Here is a 22,695-nt window from a genome sequence, read left to right as displayed (position 1 = left end):
ATTATTATTATTATTATTATTATTATTATTATTATTAATATTACTTCCACCAACTCGGCTAAGCTTGAGAATATTCAAAGAAAATTTATTTCCCTTTTGTTCTTATAGATTTTTACCTAATTCTGATGATTATAAATATGAGATTAACTGCAAATATTTTAATTCCTGTAGTTTATTTGCCAGACGTCAAGATCTTAATTACTTATTTTTTTGTAAAGTTCTTAAGGGTGGTATTGATTGTGAATCTTTCCTAAGCAATATCTGTCTTCGTATTCCTGCTAATGGTTTAAGATATCATAAAATGTTTTACAATAGAAATTCTAAATCTTTCTCTACGGTCTGCAGATGTATAAAATATGCGAATTTGCATAGATCAACCTTGGATCCATTTAATGTGTAGTATATATTTTGAAGTTTTATATCAGTTTTCATTTATATCTTTTGTTTAAATATCTATTTTAATATTATTCTCGCTAACTTTTATATAATTTTGTTATTTATTAATTTACTTGATTCCATCCTTTCATTTTCAAATACAATTACTTTTATCTCATTATGCTATGTAGTTTAGTCATCCATTTTATCCCATCCATTCATTGTCATTATTGTCGTTGTATTATAATCTTGTATATCTTTGTAATACTATTTTATATGATTCCATTCTTCATTTATGATTCCATTATTTCATTTGTAATTATCATTTTAATTAATTGCCATTAATTTAATTATTTATTTGTACTTTTATTGTAAATTATTGCTAATGTTTTGTTATATTGTTTGTGCTGAACTGTAATTGGCCCCTGGATGTTATACAGCACATTAAATATAAGTAAATAAATAAATAAATTATTATTATTATTATTCAAATGATTTAATTTATTCGTAAATAGAAAGCACCGGTTCACTGAAAGAATCCAATCACTTGCAAAAGAAAATACATTGAAAGAGTCCAGCCAGGAGCAAACGTGGCAACAGCTGAAAGCTTTAGCACGACAACTTCCCCTAACTGGCCTGTCAATCACTGTCAACTGTGTAGAAGTGGTGTGAGGCCAGGGTTCTTTACTTGTGGAGCCGACAGACCCGCTCCCACCCATACACAAGCTGTCAGTGTCCTGCATAGACTACTTCCGATACATGTAAATCTTACTTTTAAGGGGAGATGGCTGTATAATTTGAATTTCTTCCCATTTGATGACCATTTTTCATTTGTTTTTATGTAGAAATATCATTGCTGCAACACCTTAAATTCGAGATTATTAAAAAGAAAATTGGAGCAGAAATCTTGGGGGGGGGAGGGGGCAAAGTACCACGGCCATGTAGTTAACCACAGTGAATATCTATCGGCCATTTTTAAGGTAAATTCAAAACCTCTTTATCGTTTTATTCCTAAAAACACATTCTTTAAAACGCCTGTAGCAAAATTTTGATATTCGTTTTCAAAATGTTAAAAGGAATACACCTTAAGAATCAATTTTAGAGGGACTTTACTGAAACATGAGGGAATATTTTTTATAAAAACTTCCCTTGCCATTGCTATCTACTTTTTGACTTCCTGGCAGCCGGCTTCGTAAATGAGTTGTTTATAATGAACGCTAGGCTAAAAAGCCCCCGAAAGTAGTCGACCCCTTGAATATGATATTTAGAAGCGAGCATGTTAATCCCAATTCTGTATATTTTTCTTAACAATACTGGATATTTACAAGTGATATCTTAATTAGACCAACAAAATTATTTGCAAAGATGAGTTATGTTAACCTTTATAGAAACCAAGTGAGAAATTATGAGTTCTTATATTTTATTACTTTATCCCTTTCGTGCATTTATAAAAATTTCAAGTTAAAAAGTTCAAAGAGAATCCTGTTCAACCGTATGAATTCTCTTTAATGCTAATTATGCAATTATAAATTTACACTGTATTTTTTTATACTCCGAGTTACCTAACACATTTAAGTACATAATCTGTGATTTATTGAATTGATTCGTAATATATAATAACACGATAGTTTTTCGTCTACATGCAATACACACATCGTACTTTAATAAAAAGAGTGTGATATGTCGATTCAATTTTAATTTAATCTTAAGTCATTTTTTTTTGTAAAATATGCTTATTTAACCATTTTACATATTCAAATAGTAGTTGACAACAATTTTTGCTCATGTACGTAATACATTTAAACACAATGTTTGTCTTCTTTCCAAACGAGTCTTAATATGCCAATACAATATTAGTACACGCATCTGATTAAAAGTTATCCATGTATATCTGTTTTTTGCATAGTAGGATATGGTTACTTAATTCAATTTGATTTGTACATAAATATGCATATTGGAAATTGTAATTTGTACATTCATGTGTTTGCAATGAATATGTAACAAAACCCAAAACTGAAAATGACTTTGAAGAAGCTGAAAAACAAATTAAAGAACATTACACAATTTAATCCACATCGAAGCAGATAAAAGACGCAGTTGTCATAATGGAGAGAGAATAATATAATAATAAAACAATTGAATTTATAGAACAGAATAATATTACTGAAATAAGGTGTGACCCTACCGATACATTTCAAAACGAAATAAGAGAAACATTAAAATCAGTTCAAAACTTGATCCCCAAAAATTCAAGAACCCCACTATTTCTAAACTAAAAACACTACCAATTATACTAATTATTGTGACCATAACTGTAACTGTAACTGTAACCATAACTATGACTATGACTATGATTATTACTATTATTATTAATACTATACTATTATAGACTGTACTATATTGTACTATACTATACCATACTGTATGCTGTACTATACCACACAGTACACTAGGCCTACACTATATACTATACAATACACTATAGGTTACTATACTATACTATACTATTACTATAGTAATTACTGTAACTGTAACTGTAGCTATAACCATAACTATGATTATGACTATGACTATTACTATTACTATTACTATTATTATTACTATACTATACTAGACTATACTATATTATACTGTACTATACTATACTATTACTATACTAATTATTGTAACTGTAAATATAACTGTAGCTATAACCATAATTATGACTATGACTATGACTATAACTATGACTATGAGTATGACTATAACTATTACAATTACTATTATTATTACTATACTATACTAGACTAGACTAGACTATACTATACTATACTATTACTATACTAATTATTGTAACTGTAAATATAACTGTAGCTATAACCATAATTATGACTATGACTATGACTATAACTATGACTATGAGTATGACTATAACTATTACAATTACTATTATTATTACTATACTATACTAGACTAGACTAGACTATACTATACTATACTATTACTATACTAATTATTGTAACTGTAAATATAACTGTACCTATAACCATAACTATGACTATGACTATAACTATGACTATGAGCATGACTATAACTATTACAATTACTATTATTATTACTATACTATACTAGACTATACTATACTATACTATACTATACTATACTATACTATACTATACTATACTATACTATTACTATACTAATTATTGTAACTGTAAATATAACTGTAGCTATAACCATAATTATGACTATGACTATGACTATAACTATGACTATGAGTATGACTATAACTATTATAATTACTATTATTATTACTATACTATACTAGACTAGACTAGACTATACTATACTATACTATTACTATACTAATTATTGTAACTATAAATATAACTGTACCTATAACCATAACTATGACTGACTATAACTATGACTATGAGCATGACTATAACTATTACAATTACTATTATTATTACTATACTATACTAGACTAGACTATACTATATTATTAATATACTAATTATTGTAACTGTAAATATAACTGTAGCTATAACCATAACTATGACTATGAATATGACTATAACTATGACTATGAGTATGACTATAACTATTACAATTACTATTATTATTACTATACTATACTATACTATACTAGACTGTATTATACTATACTAGACTATACTATATTATTAATATACTAATTATTGTAACTGTAAATATAACTGTAGCTATAACCATAACTATGACTATGACTATAACTATGACTATGAGTATGACTATAACTATTGCAATTACTATTATTAGTACTATACTATACTAGACTAGACTATACTATACTATACTATACTATTACTATACTAATTATTGTAACTGTAAATATAACTGTAGCTATAACCATAACTATGACTATGACTGTAACTATGACTATGAGCATGACTATAACTATTACAATTACTATTATTATTACTATACTATACTAGACTAGACTAGACTATACTATACTATACTATACTATTACTATACTAATTATTGTAACTGTAAATATAACTGTAGCTATAACCATAACTATGACTATGACTATAACTATGACTATGAGTATGACTATAACTATTACAATTACTATTATTATTACTATACTATACTAGACTAGACTATACTATTCTATACTATTACTATACTAATTATTGTAACTGTAAATATAACTGTAACTATAACCATAACTATGACTATGACTATGACTATAACTATGACTATGAGTATGACTATAACTATTACAATTACTATACTATACTAGACTAGACTATACTATACTATACTATACTATATTATACTATTACTATACTAATTATTGTAACTGTAAATATAACTGTAGCTATAACCATAATTATGACTATGACTATGACTATAACTATGACTATGAGTATGACTATAACTATTACAATTACTATTATTATTACTATACTATACTAGACTAGACTAGACTATACTATACTATACTATTACTATACTAATTATTGTAACTGTAAATATAACTGTAGCTATAACCATAACTATGACTATGACTATGACTATAACTATGACTATGAGTATGACTATAACTATTACAATTACTATTGTTACTACTATACTATACTAGACTATACTATACTATACTATACTATTACTATACTAATTATTGTAACTGTAAATATAACTGTAGCTATAACCATAATTACGACTATGACTATGACTATAACTATGACTATGAGTAGACTATAACTATTACAATTACTATTATTATTACTATACTATACTAGACTAGACTATACTATACTATACTATACTACACTATACTAATACTATATTATACTATACTATAATATAGCCTACTGTATGCTGTACTATACCACACAGTACACTAGGCCTATACTATATACTATACACTATACACTATAGGCTACTACACTATACTATACTATTACTATACTAATTATTGTAACTGTAAATATAACTGTAGCTATAACCATAATTATGACTATGACTATGACTATAACTATGACTATGAGTATGACTATAACTATTACAATTACTATTATTATTACTATACTATACTAGACAAGACTATACTATACTATTACTTTACTAATTATTGTAACTGTAAATATAACTGTACCTATAACCATAATTACGACTATGACTATGACTATAACTATGACTATGAGTATGAGTATGACTATAACTATTACAATTACTATTATTATTACTACACTATACTAGACTAGACTATACTATACTATACTATACTATATTATACTATTCTATACTATACTATATAGTGTTGTTGCTTTATATTGGTTTTTACAATGAAACGTCTCAGGAATTTAAGAATGGTTCAGACAAATATGCCCTAAGTATTTATCCCTGTATTCACTAGATTTAATTTGAAATCTTTCATTTAGTATACATAAAGCACACTACGTACATTAAAAGTGGTAACTCACAGCATATCCTCCGAGTTACGTAACACATTTAAGTACATAATCTGTGATTCATTAAATTGATTCGTAATATATACTAACACAATCAGTATACTTGAATAATTTTTCATCTGTATACAGTAGACACATTGTAGTTTAGTAAGTCTTAATGTGACAATACGACTAGTATTCGCATTTGATCGAAAGTTATTCATGTATATATGTTGTTTTTTGAGTAGTAGGATATGATTACTTAATTCAATTTAATTTGTACATAAACATGCATTAAAGTTAAAGCATATGATTGAACAGCAGTCTCTTTGAATTTAATAATTCACTTATAGGAATTTTTAAAAAATGAAGTAAAAATTCAAATAAACGAATAGACTACAACCACACAGCGTATACAAACTCTAATGTAACACGTGCAATAACTTCTACATAGGACAGACAGACAGATCATTTCAAACACGTTACAAAGAACACATCACAGCCTTAACAAAATTACAAAACACCTCCACATATGCAGAACACACCGCAAATACCAACCACACCTAAAAAGACATCAACACAGACATGGAAATACTGCACATCCAACCAAAAAGCCAGAAACTCAACACACTAGAACAATATGAAATATACAGACACACTAAAACACACCCCAACGATATTCTCAACACACAACTCAAATTCAAAACACATACACTCTTTGACTCTACACTACGAACCCACCCTCACAGGAAACAAGAAGCGCCAAGACCAACAACGAACAGTTCTGAAGATGGCCCAAAATAGGTCGAAATATGTTAATAAGGTACGTTAAAATTCAACACAAGACAATTCTTATCATGCATATTCCGAAGTAATAATTCAAGTTAAAAGATCTAAATGGGGAATTTTACTATATCTGAAAAAAATAACCGATTCCTTTTGTGTCTTAACAGCCATTATAAGAGGGTTAAATCAAACTATGGGTTGCCAAGTGTCATGGCGGACGAGCGCAATCTACTACGTCATTCAAAATTATACACGTATGCATTGCAGAAAACACTACACAATTTAGCGATGAGAGAAAGCCTGCAATCATGTATTTGAAAAGCCAACAAGTTGTAACTATGAAATAGTGGACGTAATTAATAGACACAACACCAGAGTCACATTGTTACGATGCCTCCAGCACAGTAAACTCGTGCGGTACAGCAAGTGTTCACCTAACACATTAACACCCGGGATCGATTCCCGTATAGAAGTAATTCTTTGGAAAATGTATGAGAGAATTGCAAATGATCGTAAAATTAGAAATTTAAACATCCAATGTCAGGACAGGGAATGGACAGACAAGACGGAGAGTGGACTGAGAGGGCATAGAGTGGACTGAGAGGAGATAGAGTGCACTGAAAGGACATAGAGAGGACTGAGAGGAGATAGAGTGTACTGAAAGGATATAGACTGTTCGGAGAGGACATAGAGTGGACTGAGAGGAGATAGAGTGGACTGAGGACATAGATTAAACCGAGAGGACATAGAGTGGACTGAGAGGAGATAGAGTGCACTGAAAGGACATTGAGGGGACTGAGAGATGGAGTGGACTGAGAGGAGATGGAGTGGACTGAGAGGAGATAGAGTGGATTGAGAAGAGATAGAATGGACTGAGAGGAGACAGAGAGCACTGAAAGCACATAGAGTGGACTGTTTGGAGATAGAGTGAACTGAGAGGAGAAAGACTGGACTGAGAGGAGATAGAATGGACTGAGAGGACGTAGAGTGGACTGAGAGGACATTGAGTGGACTGAGAGGAGATAGAGTGAACTGAGAGGAGATAGAGTGGACAGAGAGGAGATAGAGTGCACTGAGAGGACGTAGAATGGACTGAGAGGTTATAGAATGGACTGAGAGCACATAGAGTGGACCGAGAGGAGATAAAGTAGACTGAGAGGACATAGAGTGGAAAGAGGGGAGATACAGTGGACTGAAAGGATATAGAGTGGACTGAGAGGAGATAGAGGGGACTGAGAGGAGATAGAGGGGACTGAGAGGAGATAGATGGGACTGAGAGGAGATGGAGTGGACTGAAAGGAGAGAGAGTGGACTGAGAGGAGACAGAGTGGACTGAGAGGAGACAGAGAGTGGACTGAGGGGAGAAAGACTGGACCGAGAGGAGCTAGAGTGGACCGAAAGGAGATAGAATGAACCGAGAGAACATAGAGTGGACTGAGAGGAGATAGAGTGGACTGAGAGGACATAGAGTGGACTGAGAGGAGACAGAGTGGACTGAGGGAACATAGAGTGGACTGAGAGGAGAGAAAGTGGACTGAGGGGAGATAGAGTGGGCTGAGAGGGGATAGAGTGGAAGGAGAGGAGATAGGGTGGACTGAGACGAGATAGGGTGGACTGAGAGGAGATAGAGTGAACTGAGAGGCAATAGAGTGGAACGAGATGAGATAGAGTGGACTGAGAGGAGACAGAATGGAGTGAGAAGAGTTAGAGTGGACTAAGAGGAGATAGAGTGGACTGAGAAGAGCTAGAATGGACTGAGAGGAAATAGAGTGGACTGAGAGGAGATAAAGTGACTGAGAGGACATAGAGTGGACTGAGAGGAGATACAGTGGACTGAGAGGACATAGAGTAGACTGAGAGGAGATAGAGTGTACTGAGAGGAGAGAGAGTGGACTGAGAGGACATAGAGTGGACTGAGAGGAGATAGAGTGCACTGAAAGTACATAGATTGGACGGAGAGGAGTTAGAGTGAACTGAGAGGAGGCAGAGTGAACTGAAAGAAGAGAGAGTGGACTGAGACGGGATTATAGTGGACTCAGATGAGAGAGTGGACTGAGAGGAGAAAGACTGGACTGAGAGGAGCTAGAGTGGACTGAGAGGAAATGGAGTGGACTGAGAGGACATAGAGTTGGCTGAGAGGAGATAGAGTGGACTGAGAGGAGATAGAGTGGACTGAGAGGAGAAAGTGGACTGAGAGGACATTGAGTGGACTGAGAGGAGATAGAGTGGATTGAGAGGAGATAAAGTGGACTGAGAGGAGGTGGAATGGACTGAGAGGAGATAGAGTGGACTTAGAGGACATAGAGTAGACTGAGAGGAGATATAGTAGACAGAGAGGACACACAGTGGACTGAGAGGAGATGGAGTGGACTGAGAGGAGATAGAGTGCACTGAAAGGTCATAGAGTGCACTGAGAAGAGATAGAGTGCAGTGAAAGGACATAGATTGTTCGGAGAGAACACAGAGTGGACTGGGAGTAGATAGAGTGGACTGAGAGTAGATGGTGTGGAATGATAGGAGATAGAGTGGACCGAGAGGACATAGAATGGACCGAGAGGACATAGAGTGGACTGAGAGGAGATAGAGTGCACTGAAAGGACATAGAGTGGACTGATTGGAGATAGAGTGGACTGAGAGGACACAGAGTGGACTGAGAAAGCAGGGAGTGGACTGAGAGGACATAGAGTGGACTGAGAAAACATAGGGTGGACTGAGATGACACAAAGTGGACTGAGAAAAGAGGGAGTGGACTGAGAGGACATAGAGTGATTGAGATGACACAGAGTGGACTGAGAAGACAGAGTGGACTGAGATGACACATAGAGTGGACTGAGAAGACATAGAGTGATCTGAGATGATATAGAGTGGACTGAGATGACATTGAGTGGATTGATATGACAGAGTGGACTGAGAAGACAGGGAGTGGACTGAAAGTATATAGTGTGGACTGAGAAGACTTAGAGTGGACTGAGAAGGCATAAAGTGGACTGACATGACATAGAGTGGACTGAGGAGACAGGGAGAAGACTGAGATGACATTGAGTGGGCTGAGAAAACAGGGAGTTGACTGAGATATCATAGAGTGGACTGAGCAGACAGGGAGTGTACGTAGACGACATAGAGTGGTCTGAGAAGACATAGACTTGATTGAGGGGACATAGAGTGGAGTGAGAGGACATAGAGTGGACTGAGAGGACATACAGTGGAGTAAGAGGACATAGAGTGGACTGAGAAGACAGGGAGTGGACTGATAGGACATGGAGTGGACTGAGACAAGTGGAGAGAAATGACATAGAGTGGATTGAGGACATAGAGTGGACTGAGAGGACAGAATGTACTGAGAGGTCAGAAGGTGGACTGAGGGGACATAGAGTGAACTGAGACGACAGAGAGTGGACTGTGAGAACACAGAGTGTGCTGAGAGAACAGAGGGTGGAATGAAGGAATATATAGTGGACTGAAAGGACATAGAGTGAACTGAGAAGACACAGAGTGTTCTGAGAGAACAAAGGGTGGACTGAGAGTACATAGAGTGGACTGAGAGGACATAGTGGACTGAGAGGACATATAGTGGACTGAGATGACATAGATTGGGCGGAGAAGACATAGAGTGGACTGAGAAAACATATAGTGCCATGAAAAATTAAGGAGTGCACTGAGAAGACTTTCAGTGGACTGAGAAGTCATAGAGTGGACTGAAAGGACATATAGTGGACTGAGAAGATATAGAGTGGGCTGAGAAGACAGAGTGGACTGAGATGACATATAGCGGACTGAGAAGACGTAGAGTGGACTGACCCGACATGGAGTGGACAGAGATGGCATAAAGGGGATTGAGAAGACTTATAGTGGACTGAGATGACACATAGTGGACTGGGACGACATAGAGTGGACTGAGATATCATAAAGTGTACTGAGAAGGCATAGTTTCGACTGAGAAGACATAGAGTGGACTGAGAAAACTTAGAATGGACTGAGATGACAGAGTGGACTGAGAAGGCAGGGAGTGGACTAAGATAACACACAGTGGACTGAGAAAATATAGAGTGTACTGAGAAGACATGCAGTGGACTCAGATAACATACAGTGGTCTGACAAGACTGGTAGTGGACTGAGATACAGAGTGGACTGAGAAGACTGGGAGTTGACTGAGAATACAAGGAGTGGACTGAGGTGACATAGGGTGGACTGAGAAGACTGAGGGTGGACTGAGAGGACATAAAGTGGACTGGGAAACATAGAGTGAACTGAGAGGACATAGAGTGGACTGATATGACATAGAGTGGACTGAGGAAGACATAGAGTGGACTGAGAGGACATAGAGAGGACTGAGATGACATAGAGCGAACTGAGAAGACAGGGAGTGTACAGAGAGGATACAGTGTGGACAGAGATGACATAGAGTGGATTGAGAAAACAGGGAATGGACTGAGAGGACATAGAGTGGACTGGGAACACATAGAGTGGACTCGGAAGTCATAGAGTGGACTCAAATAACATAGAGTGGAGTGTGGAGCCTGAGAGTGGACTGAGATGACATAGAGTGGACAGAGAAAAGAGGGGTTGAATGAAAAGACATAGTGTAAACTCAGAAGACAGGGAGTGGACTTAGAGGACGTAGAGTGGTCTGAGAAGACATAGCATGCACTCAGATGATATAAAGTGGACTGAGAGGACAGGGAGTGGACTAGGAGGACATATATTGGACTGAGAAGACATAGAGTGGACTGACAGGACATAGAGGGGACTGAGAGGAGATAGAGTGGACTGAGAGGAGATAGAGTGGACTGAGAGGAGATAGTGTGGACTGAGAGGACATGGAGTGTACTGACAGGACATAGAGTGTACTGACAGGACATAGAGTGGACTGATAGGAGATAGTGTGGACAGAGAGGAGATAGTGTGGACTGAGAGGACATAGAGTGGACTGAGAGGCGATAGAGTGCGCTGAAAGGACATGGAGTGGACTGTGAGGAGAGAGAGTGAAATGAGATGAGATAGTGTGGACTGATAGGATATAGAGTGGATCGAGAGGAGATAGAGTGGACTGAGAGGAGATAGAGTGGACTGAGAGGACATAGAGTTGACCGAGAGGAGATAGAGTGGACTGAGAGGAGAGAGAGTGAACTGAGAGGAGATAGAGTGGACTGAGAGGAGAGAGAGTGGACTGAGAGGACATAGAGTGGACCGAGAGGAGATAGAGTGGAATGAGAGGAGAGAGATTGGACTGATAGGAGAGAGACTGCACTGAGAGGAGATAGAGTGAACGGAGAGGAGACAAAGTGGACTGAGAGAACATTGAGTGGACTCAGAGAAGACAGAGTGGACTGAGAGGAGATAGAGTGGACTGAGAGAATGTAGAATGGACTGAGAGTAGATAGAGTGGACCGAGAGGAGCTAGAGTGGACTGAGAGGAGATATAGTGAACTGAGAGAAAATACAGTGGACTGAGAGGAGATAGAGTTGACTGAGAGGAGATACAGTGCACTGTAAGGACATAGAGAAGACTGAGAGCAGATAGAGTGTACTGAAAGAATATAGACTGGCCGGAGAGGACATTGAGTGGACAGAGAGGAGATAGAGTGGACTGAGGACATAGAATAAACCGAGAGGACATAGAGTGGACTGAGAGTAGATAGAGTGCACTGAAAGGACATTGAGGGGACAAAGAGATAGAGTGGACTGAGAGGAGATAGAGTGGACTGAGAGGAGATAGAGTGGAGTGAGAAGAGATAGAGTGGACTGAGAGGAGATAGAGTGCACTGAAAGCTCATAGAGTGGACTGATTGTAGATAGAGAGGACTGAGAGGAGAAAGACTGGACTGAGAGAAGATAGAGTGGACTGAGTTGAGATAGAGTGGACTGAGAGGACGTAGAGTGGACTGAGAAGACATTGAGTGGACTGAGAGGAGATAGAGTGGACTGAGAGGAGATAGAGTGGACAGAGAGGAGATAGAGTGGACTGAGAGGACGTAGAACGGACTGAGAGGACATACAATGGATTGAGAGCACATAGAGTGGACTAAGAGCAGATAGAGTGCACTGAAAGGACATAGAGTGGACTTACAGGACATAGAGTGGACTGAGAGGACATAGTGTGGACTGAGAAGGGATAGAGTGGACTGAGAGGACATAGAGTGGAAAGAGAGGATATACAGTGGACCGAGAGGATATAGAGTGGATTGAGAGGAGATAGAGGGGACTGAGAGGAGATAGAGGGGACTGAGAGGAGATAGAGGGGACTGAGAGGAGATAGAGTGGACTGAGAGGAGAAAGAGTGGACTGAGAGGAGATAGAGTGGACTGAGAGGAGATAGAGTGGACTGAGAGGAGATAGAGTGGACTCAGGGGACAAAGACTGGACCGAGAGGAGCTAGAGTGGCCGAAAGGAGATAGAATGGACCGAGAGGACATAGAGAGGACTAAGAGGAGATAGGGTGGACTGAGAGGAGACAGTGTGGACTGTGAGAAGATAGAGTGCACTGAGAGTACATAGAGTGGACTGAGAGGAGAGAAAGTGGACTGAGAAGAGATAGAGTGGACTGAGAGGGGATAGAGTGGACTGAGAGGAGATAGGGTGGACTGAGACGAGATAGGGTGGACTGAGAGGAGATAGAGTGGACTGAGAGGCAATAGAGTGGACCGAGAGGAGTTAGAGTGGACTGAGAGGAGATAGAATGGACTGAGAAGAGTTAGAGTGGACTAAGAGGAGATAGAGTGGACTGAGAAGATGTAGAATGGACTGAGATGAAAATAGAGTGGACTGAGGGTAGATAAAGTGACTGAGAGGACATAGAGTGGACTGAGAGGAGATACAGTGGACTGAGAGGACATAGAGTAGACTGAGAGGAGATAGAGTGGGCTGAGAAGAGATAGAGTGTACTGAGAGGAGAGAGAGTGGACTGAGAGGACATAGAGTGGTCTGAGAAGAGATAGAGTGCACTGAAAGTACATAGAGTGGACTGAGAGGAGTTAGAGTGGACTGAGAGGAGGGAGAGTGGACTGAGAGTAGAGAGAGTGGACTGAGAAGAGATTAGATTGGACTGAGAGGAGAGAGAGTGGACTGAGAGGAGAAAGACTGGACTGAGAGGAGCTGGAGTGGACTGAGAGATCATGGAGTGGACTGAGAGGACATAGAGTGGACTGAGAGGAGATAGAGTGGACTGAGAGGACATTGAGTGGACTGAGAGGAGATAGAGTGGATTGAGAGGAAATAAAGTGGCTGAGGGGAGGTGGAATGGACTGAGAGGAGATAGAGTGGACTTAGAGGACATAGATTAGACTGAGAGGAGATATAGTGGACTGAGAGGACACACAGTGGACTGAGAGTAGATGGAGTGGACCGAGAGGAGATAGAGTGCACTGTAAGGTCATAGAGTGGACTGAGAAGAGATAGAGTGCACTGAAAGGACATAGATTGTTCGGAGAGGACATAGAGTGGACTGAGAGTAGATAGAGAGGACTGAGAGTAGATAGTGTGGAATGAGAGGAGATAGAGTGGACCGGGAGGACATAGAGTGGACTGAGAGGAGATAGAGTGCACTGAAATGACATAGAGTGGACTGATTGGAGATACAGTGGACTGAGAGGACACAGAGTGGACTGAGAAGGCAAGGAGTGGACTGAGAGGACATAGAGTGGAATGAGATGACATAGAGTGGACTGAGAAGGCATAGGTTGGACTGAGATGACACAAAGTGGACTGAGAAGAGAGGGAGTGGACTGAGAGGACATAGAGTGATTGAGATGACACAGAGTGGACTGAGAAGACAGAGTGGACTTAGAAGACATAGAGTGAACTGAGATGATATAGAGAGGACTGAGATGACATTGAGTGGATTGTAATGACAGAGTGGACTGAGAAGACAGGGAGAGGACTGAAAGTATATAGAGTGGACTGAGAAGACTTAGAGTGGACTGAGAAGGCATAAAGTGGACTGACATGACAGAGTAGACTGAGGAGACAGGGAGAGGACTGAGATGACATAGAGTGGGCTGAGAAAACAGGGAGTTGACTGAGATATCATAGAGTGGACTGAGCAGACAGGGAGTGTACTTAGACGACATAGAGTGGTCTGAGAAGACATAGAGTGGATTGAGGGGACATATAGTGGAGTGAGAGGACATAGAGTGGACTGAGAGGACATACAGTGGAGTGAGAGGACATAGAGTGGACTGAGAAGACAGGGAGTGGACTGATAGGACATAGAGTGGACTGAGACGACAAGTGGAGAGAGAAGACATAGAGTGGACTGAGGACATAGAGTGGACTGAGAGGACAGACTGTACTGAGAAGTCAGAAGGTGGACTGAGAGGACATAGAGTGAACTGAGACGACAGAGAGTGGACTGTGAGGACACAGAGTGTGCTGAGAGAACAGAGGGTGGAATGAAGGAATATATAGTGGACTGAAAGGACATAGAGTGAACTGATAAGACACAGAGAGTTCTGAGAGAACAAAGGGTGGACTGAGAGTACATAGAGTGGACTGAGAGGACATAGAGGACCGAGAGGACATATAGTGGACTGAGATGACATAGAGTTGACTGAGAAAACATATAGTGGCCTGAAAAATAAGGGAGTGGACTCAGAAGACATTGAGTGAACTGAGAAGTCATAGAGTGGAATGAAAGGACATATAGTGGACTGAGAAGATATAGAGTGGGCTGAGAAGACAGAGTGGACTGAGATGACAAAGAGTAGGCTGAGAAGACAGAGTGGACTGAGATGACATATAGTGGACTGAGAAGACGTAGAGTGGACTGACCCGACGTGGAGTGGACAGAGATGGCATAAAGGGGATTGAGAAGACTTATAGTGGACTGAGATGACACATAGTGGACCGGGACGACATAGAGTGGACTGAGATATCATAAAGTGTACTGAGAAGGCGTAGATTCGACTGAGAAGACATAGAGTGGACTGAGAAAACGTAGAATGGACTGAGATGACAGAGTGGACTGAGAAGGCAGGGAGTGGACTAAGATGACACACAGTGGACTGAAAAAATATAGAGTGTACTGAGAAGACATGCAGTGGACTCAGATAACATAGAGTGGACTGACAAGCCTGGGAGTGGACTGAGATGACAGAGTGGACTGAGAAGACTGGGAGTTGACTGAGAATACAAGTAGTGGACTGAGGTGACATAGGGTGGACTGAGAAGACTGAGAGGACATAAAGTGGACTGGGAAACATAGAGTGGACTGAGAGGACATAGAGTGGACTGATATGACATAGAGTGGACTGAGAAGACATAGAGTGGACTGAGAGGACATAGAATGGACTGAGAGAAGATAGAGTGGACAGAGATGACATATAGTGTACTGAGAAGACATGGAGTGGACTGAGAGAGCTTAGATTGGACACATAGCGGACTGAGAAAACATAGAGTGGACTGAGATTTCATAAAGTGGACTGGGAAAACATAGAGTGGACTGAGAAGACATAGATTCGACTGAGATGACATAGAATGGACTGAGAAGACAGGGAGTGGACTGAGAGGACATAGAGTGAACTGAGAAGACAGAGTGGACTGAGATAACTTAGAGTGGTCTGACAAGACAGGGAGTGGACTGACGTGACATAGAGCGGACTGAGAAGACTGGGAGTTGTCTGAGAATACAGGGAGTGAACCTAGGTGACATAGAGTGGACTGAGAAGACATAGAGTGGATTGAGAAATCAGAGGGTGGAGTGAGAGGACATAGAGTGGACTGAGATGACATAGAGTGAACTGAGAGACATAGAGTGGACTGAGAGAACACAGAGTGGACTGAGATGACATAGTGTGGACAGAGAAGACACGGAGTGGACTGAGAAGACATAGAGTGGACTGATATAACATAGAGCGGACTGAGAAGACATAGAGTGGACTGAGAGGACATAGAGTGGACTGAGATGACATAGAGCGGACTGAGAAAACAGGGAGTGCACTGGAAGGACATAGAGTTAACTGAGAGGACTTGGATTGGTCTGAGAAGACATAGAGTGCACTGAGAAGAGACTGAGCGGACTGAGAGGACATAGAGTTGACTGAGAAGGCATAGAGTGCACTGAGAAGAGATTGAGTGGACTGAGAAGACATAGAGTGGACTGAGAAGACGTAGAGTGGACTGAGTTAACGCATAGTGGACTGAGAAGGCGGGGAGTGGACGGAGATGACAGAGTAGACTGAGAAGAGAGAGTGGAATGAGATGACACATAGTGAACCGAAAAGACTGGGAGTGGACTGAGATGACAAAGAGTGGACAGAGGGGACATATCTTGGTCTGAGAAGACAGGGAATGGACTTTGAAAACAGGCAGTGGACTGAGAGGTCATAGAGTGAACTGAGAAAGCATAGTGTGGACTGAGTAGACATAGAGTGGTCTGAGATGACATATAGACTGGACTGAGAAGACTCTGATATAACTGAGATGACATAGAGTGGACTGAGAAGACAGAGAATTGACTGAGAAGACATAGAGTGGACTGAGAAAACAGGGAGTGGAGTGAGAGGACATAGAGCGGACTGAGAGGACATAGAGCGGACTGAGAGGACAGAGTGGACTGAGAGGACATAGAGTGGACTGAGATGACATAGAGAAAACTGAGAAGACATAGAGTGGACTGAGAGGACATAGAGTGAACTGAGAGGACATAGAGTGGACTGAGAGAACTTAGAGTGGACTGAGATGACATAGAGTGGACTGAGAAGACAGGGAGTGGACTGATAGGGCATAGAGTGGACTGAGAGTACATAGATTGGACTTAGAACTCATAGAGTAGACTGAGAGGACATAGAGTGGACTGAGAGGACATAGAGTGGACTTAGAAGGCATATAGTGGACTGAGGACATAGAGTGGACAGAGAGGACATAGAGTGGACTGGGAAAGCATAGAGTGTACTGAGAGGATGTAGCGTGGACTGAGATCACATAGAATAGAATGAGAAAACATGGAATGGACTGAGAAGTCCTTAGAGTGGACTGAGAACACATAGAGTGTACTGGGAAGGCATAGAGTGGACTGAGATGACATAGAGTGGACTGAGAAGACAGGGAGTTGTCTGAGAAGACATAGGGTGGACTCAGAAAACAGGGAGTGGACTTAGAGGATATAGAATGGTCTGAGAAGACATTGAGTGGTCTCAGATGATATAAATTTGACTGAGACGACAGGGAGTGGACTGGGAGGACGTATAGTGGTCTGAGAAGACATAGAGTGGACAGAGAAGACAGGGAGTGGACTGAGAGTACATAGAGCTGACTGAGAGGACATAGAATGGACTGAGAAGTCATAGTGAACTGAGAGGACATAGAGTGGACTGAGAGGACACAGAGTGCACTGGGAGGGCTCAGAGGACAGAGAATGGACTGAGAGGACATAAAGTGGACCGAGATTTCAGAGAGTGTACTGGTTGGACTGAGAGGACCCAGATTGTAATAAGAGGAGAGAGAGTGGACCGAGAGGACAAAGAGCAGACTGAGAGCCCATAGAGTGATCTGAGAGTACAGAGAGTGGACTGAAAGTTCGGAGATGGGGCTCAGAGGACAGAGAATTGACTGAGAACATAGAGTGGACTGAGAGTTCAGAGAGTGGAATCAGAGTACAGAGTGGACTGAGAGGACATGGAATGGACTGAGAGGACATAGAATGGACTGAGAGGACAAAAAGTGGACTGAGAGGACAGTGAGAGGACTGAGGGACAAAAAGAGAATTGTAAGGGCAGAATTTGGACTGAGAGGACACAGAAGAATATGACAGAGTAGACAGAGAGAATGGAAATATAGGTTGAGCTCGAGAAAATTATTCCCCCTCAGTAAGACTTGTAATCTTACATGTGATTAATACGGGAAGTAATAAATTGCTATAAAAAAAATCAAAAGCAGAAAATCTAGACATACGGAAAGTCTCTTGCTGTGAAACTTACGGGCCACTGTTTGAACTCAGTGAAGGCGTTCTGTCTTTAGTTTGATCCTAGTAAACTTATAACATATCGTTATGGATATGAAGGAACTGTAAAAAATGGTAGTCCTGTAAACATAATGTCCCATGTCAACGTATTAGCAGGCCATAGTTAGAATCCTGTCAGGACATTATTTCGCGAGTTCGATCCTTGTAAACTTTTGAATGACAGGTAGAGGTATGAAATGCTAAAAAAGAATTGCAGAATTAGTAAATATAAACGCCCTTACTGGAATAGTAACAGGTCGTACTCTGAAGTAAGTCAGAGAATTATTATCCTAATTCGAGCCTAGTGTAAACATATGACATTAGTATGGGTATGAAGGAGTTGGTACTCTAAAGAATGCAGAATGTGTAAAGAAGTCCCTGTCCTAATAGTAATCTACAATTGATTCAAGGCTGAAGGGCATTAACTCCTCAGTTCGAGCATTGTGAACTTATGAGTTATAAGTGTGTGCATGAAGGGAAAGGCAAAAAAAAATTGGAAGATTATTATACTTCACGACATCTTACTGAAATATCCTTAGTATCACACCTGGAAGGGCATTATTTTCTAGAGTGGAATAATGTAATCCAATAAGAACAGTTGACACAGATGGTAAGGATAGGCCTAGTATGAGAGAAAGTGATCCGCAGGGAAGGTGAGACATTAATCATGAAACAAGTAAATAAATCATACCAATATTGTTGTACACATAGAATGTAATACATATTGAACAATCCTAACACATTCTGGTATAAACAATAATAAACTACAGGTGTTAGTAAACAGTATATGAAGAAACTAATCAATAATGTTGAACCAGTACTGGTACCTAACTGCATGACAATGTTTAGGTAATGATGAATGCAATGACGGTAAAACATAAAAAACGCGTGCAAATGCAATTATTTTACAACACCAATATAAACATTAAAAATAAGGAAATAGCATAAACTGTAAAGGAGTGTATTTCCATATAATTGCCTAACGTAGGAACAAACCTATCTTTTTCTTTCGGTTTTCTTACAGTTTATATTTGGTGTGATATGGGCTTCGATGTCTAAATCAATGATTTCTTATAATACCCTTGCCTATGCGATAAATGAAAGCCTAGTGCATCAGTACTGTGCCTATGTTAAACCAAAGTATAACACCTGCACGTGGGCAATTGAAGGTGCTTCCCCATCTCCACTGCGTCTCTTATATGATGAGGCTCCAGTAAGTCAACATATTGCATACTGTTGAGCCTGACGTAATTGAAAGTTCAGCGTGGCTGTGCAGTGTCGTGCCTCAACAAGGTCGAAGTTATGTTTGGGTGATTAGTCAATGATCACTACACTCATACTTTACAGTCTACGTACCACGTTCATCATTTAATATTACACGAACTCAACATGCCGTATTATATTTATTGAACATTATAATGATTTTTTAAAATATTGAGTTTCAAATATGAGCAGTCCCTACTTTTTACGGCACACTGCTTTCAAAATATATCACTTATCAGTAAAATATTTCTGTATGTAGCTCAGTTGGTAGTGCAGCTGACTACGGACTGGAAAGTCCGGGATTCGATCCCAGGTGGTGACAAAAGTTTTTCTCGTTGCCAAACTTTCAGAACGGCCCCGAGGTTCACTCAGCCTCCTATAAAATTGAGTACCGGGTATTTCCCCGGGGTAAAAGATGGTCAGAGCGTGGTGCCGACCACACCACCTCATTCTAGTGCCAAAGTCATGGAAAGCATGTGGCTCTACCTCCATGCCCCCCCAAGTGCCTTCATGGCATGTTACGGGGATACCTTTACCTTTTTACTGTACATAACTCTCCCCTCGCTTAGAAAGGCCTGCGGTACTGATACTACAACATATTTGTGTGCACTTGTAAAGTACCTCGTGTAGGGCCGCGTTTAGTAGCGAGCTGGACTCCGTAGTCCTGATTATGACGTAATCGCGATATGCGAATTATATTAACTTCTACAAAAGCTGGTACTAGCGTACGAAAAACATTTGCTCTATATACATAAACAGCACAAGTTATGTTATAATTCCGATAAGGAGAACAAGATTTCACTGTATGGATGTAGTAGCAAGACTTTATTTATGATAATAAGGTAATTCCCAAGTGTTGTATACTGCACACATTCCTTACGAAGTTCTTGAACGTTGAGGATATATTGTAAATTACGAATATAGACATAGACTATCCAAGTTGAGTATTGTGTGAATTAGTAGTTAAATTCATTTATTACATTCTTAAAAATTATATATTATATGGATCATAAGAGGAGACAAAGAGGAAAGCAGAAAATAGGAAAGACTGTAGAATAATGGGTGTGCATTGAAAGACCTACCCTTGGACAGAACGCTATGAATGGATATATATATAGCGCTGGGCTTCTATGCCCAAGGTTGCGGGTTCGATCCCGGGCCAGGTCGATGGCATTTAAGTGTGCTTAAATGCGACAGGCTCATGTCAGTAGATTTACTGGCATGTAAATATATATATATATATATATATATATATTCATAGTGCTCATCTTCTGTGGACCTCTGGAGAAAGAACTAAGGAAGGGACTAGTGAAGTGCTTTGTGTGGAGTGTAGTATTGTATGGGGCAGAAACATGGACATTACGACGAAGTGGATAGAACCGACTATGAACATTTGAAATGTGGATATGGAGAAGGAAGGGACAGACAGAATAAGAAACGAAACTGTGTTGGAAACAGTGGGTAAGAAAGAATGATGCTGAAACTTACCAGAGAGAGGAAAAGGAATTGGCTGGGTCACTGACTGAAAAGAAACTGCCTACTTAAGGATGCACTGGAAGGAATGGTGAACGAGAGAAGAGTTCGGGGCAGAAGAAGATATCAGATGATAGACGACATTAAGATATATGGATCATATGCGGAGACAAAGAGGACGACAAGAAATAGGAAAGACTGGAGAATGCTGGGTTTGTAATGAAAGACCTGCCCAAGGGCAGAACACTATGAATGAATGAATGAAAATTCATAGTTTTCTGCCCAAAGGCAGGCCTTACAATGCAAACCCAACAATCTCAAATCTTCACTACTTTCTGCCTTCCTCTTAAACTCCGCATATGATTCGTGTATCATAAAGTTGTCTATCATCTGATATCTTCTTCTGCCTCCAACTTTTCTTCCGGTCACTATTCGTTCCAGTGCAATACTTTAGTAGACAGTTTCTTCTCAGCCAGTGACCCAGCCAATTATTTCTTTTTCTCTTCCTGAACAGTTTCAGCATTATTCTTTCACCTACTCTTTACAACCCAGCTTCATTTATTATTCTGTCTGTCCATTTCATACGCTCCATTGTTCTCCATATCCGTATTTTAAATGCTTCTGGTCTCTTCTTTTCACTTCGTCGTAATGTCCATGTTTAAGCATCACAGAATGCCACACTCCACACAAAGCACATCACTAGTCTCTTCCTCTTCTTTTTTCATAGGTCGGCAGAAGATGCTCATTATTGTATTAAAGCTTCTTTTGCCATTGCTATTCTCCTCCTGACTTCCTAACAACAGCACATATTACTGCTTATACTACACCTAGTTTATATAATTATATACATAGTCTAACTTGTATATGTTATTATTGTCACATAAAACCATGTGTTTTTCACTCCAAAGGCATAGCTAAGACAGAGTTATCACTAGCACTAGGACTTTCATTCCACTACCACCACCATCATCACTATCACTTCCATAATCTCATCTCCACTTACTCGAATTATTTCGTCCATAGATGACTCGCACTGTTACAGAGGCAGGTGGCAAGTTTGGAGTTACTCGCTCTCTCAACCATTTCTCTAAGCTGGAGGAATTCATTTCTTGGTGGTAGTCACCACTAGTTGAGCCAACTTTATAACTGAGGAGACCACCATCAAGAAATCAGTTTCGAAACCTATATCTACTATTATTAGCCTTTGACTTGTTTCCTTCTAACATCTTATCTTTTCTGGCACTATTTTTTGGAAATTAAAATCGGTGTCTATCGAAGACTCACAGAGACAATTTGTCTATGCTCTGCTCTAAAGCGTTTAACTTTTGTCATATTCTTGCAACGCAAATCAATAATGTTCGGTCGTCCTCGAATGAGTCTTCGATCCTGTAGTATCTTCCGCAGAAATCTCATGCTTTTAGTATAGTATTAAAAACATTA

Source organism: Periplaneta americana, chromosome 15 (genome assembly GCF_040183065.1).
Source record: "Periplaneta americana isolate PAMFEO1 chromosome 15, P.americana_PAMFEO1_priV1, whole genome shotgun sequence".
In the NCBI taxonomy this organism is placed as follows: Eukaryota; Metazoa; Arthropoda; class Insecta; order Blattodea; family Blattidae; genus Periplaneta; species Periplaneta americana.
This window is presented reverse-complemented; position numbering follows the sequence as displayed.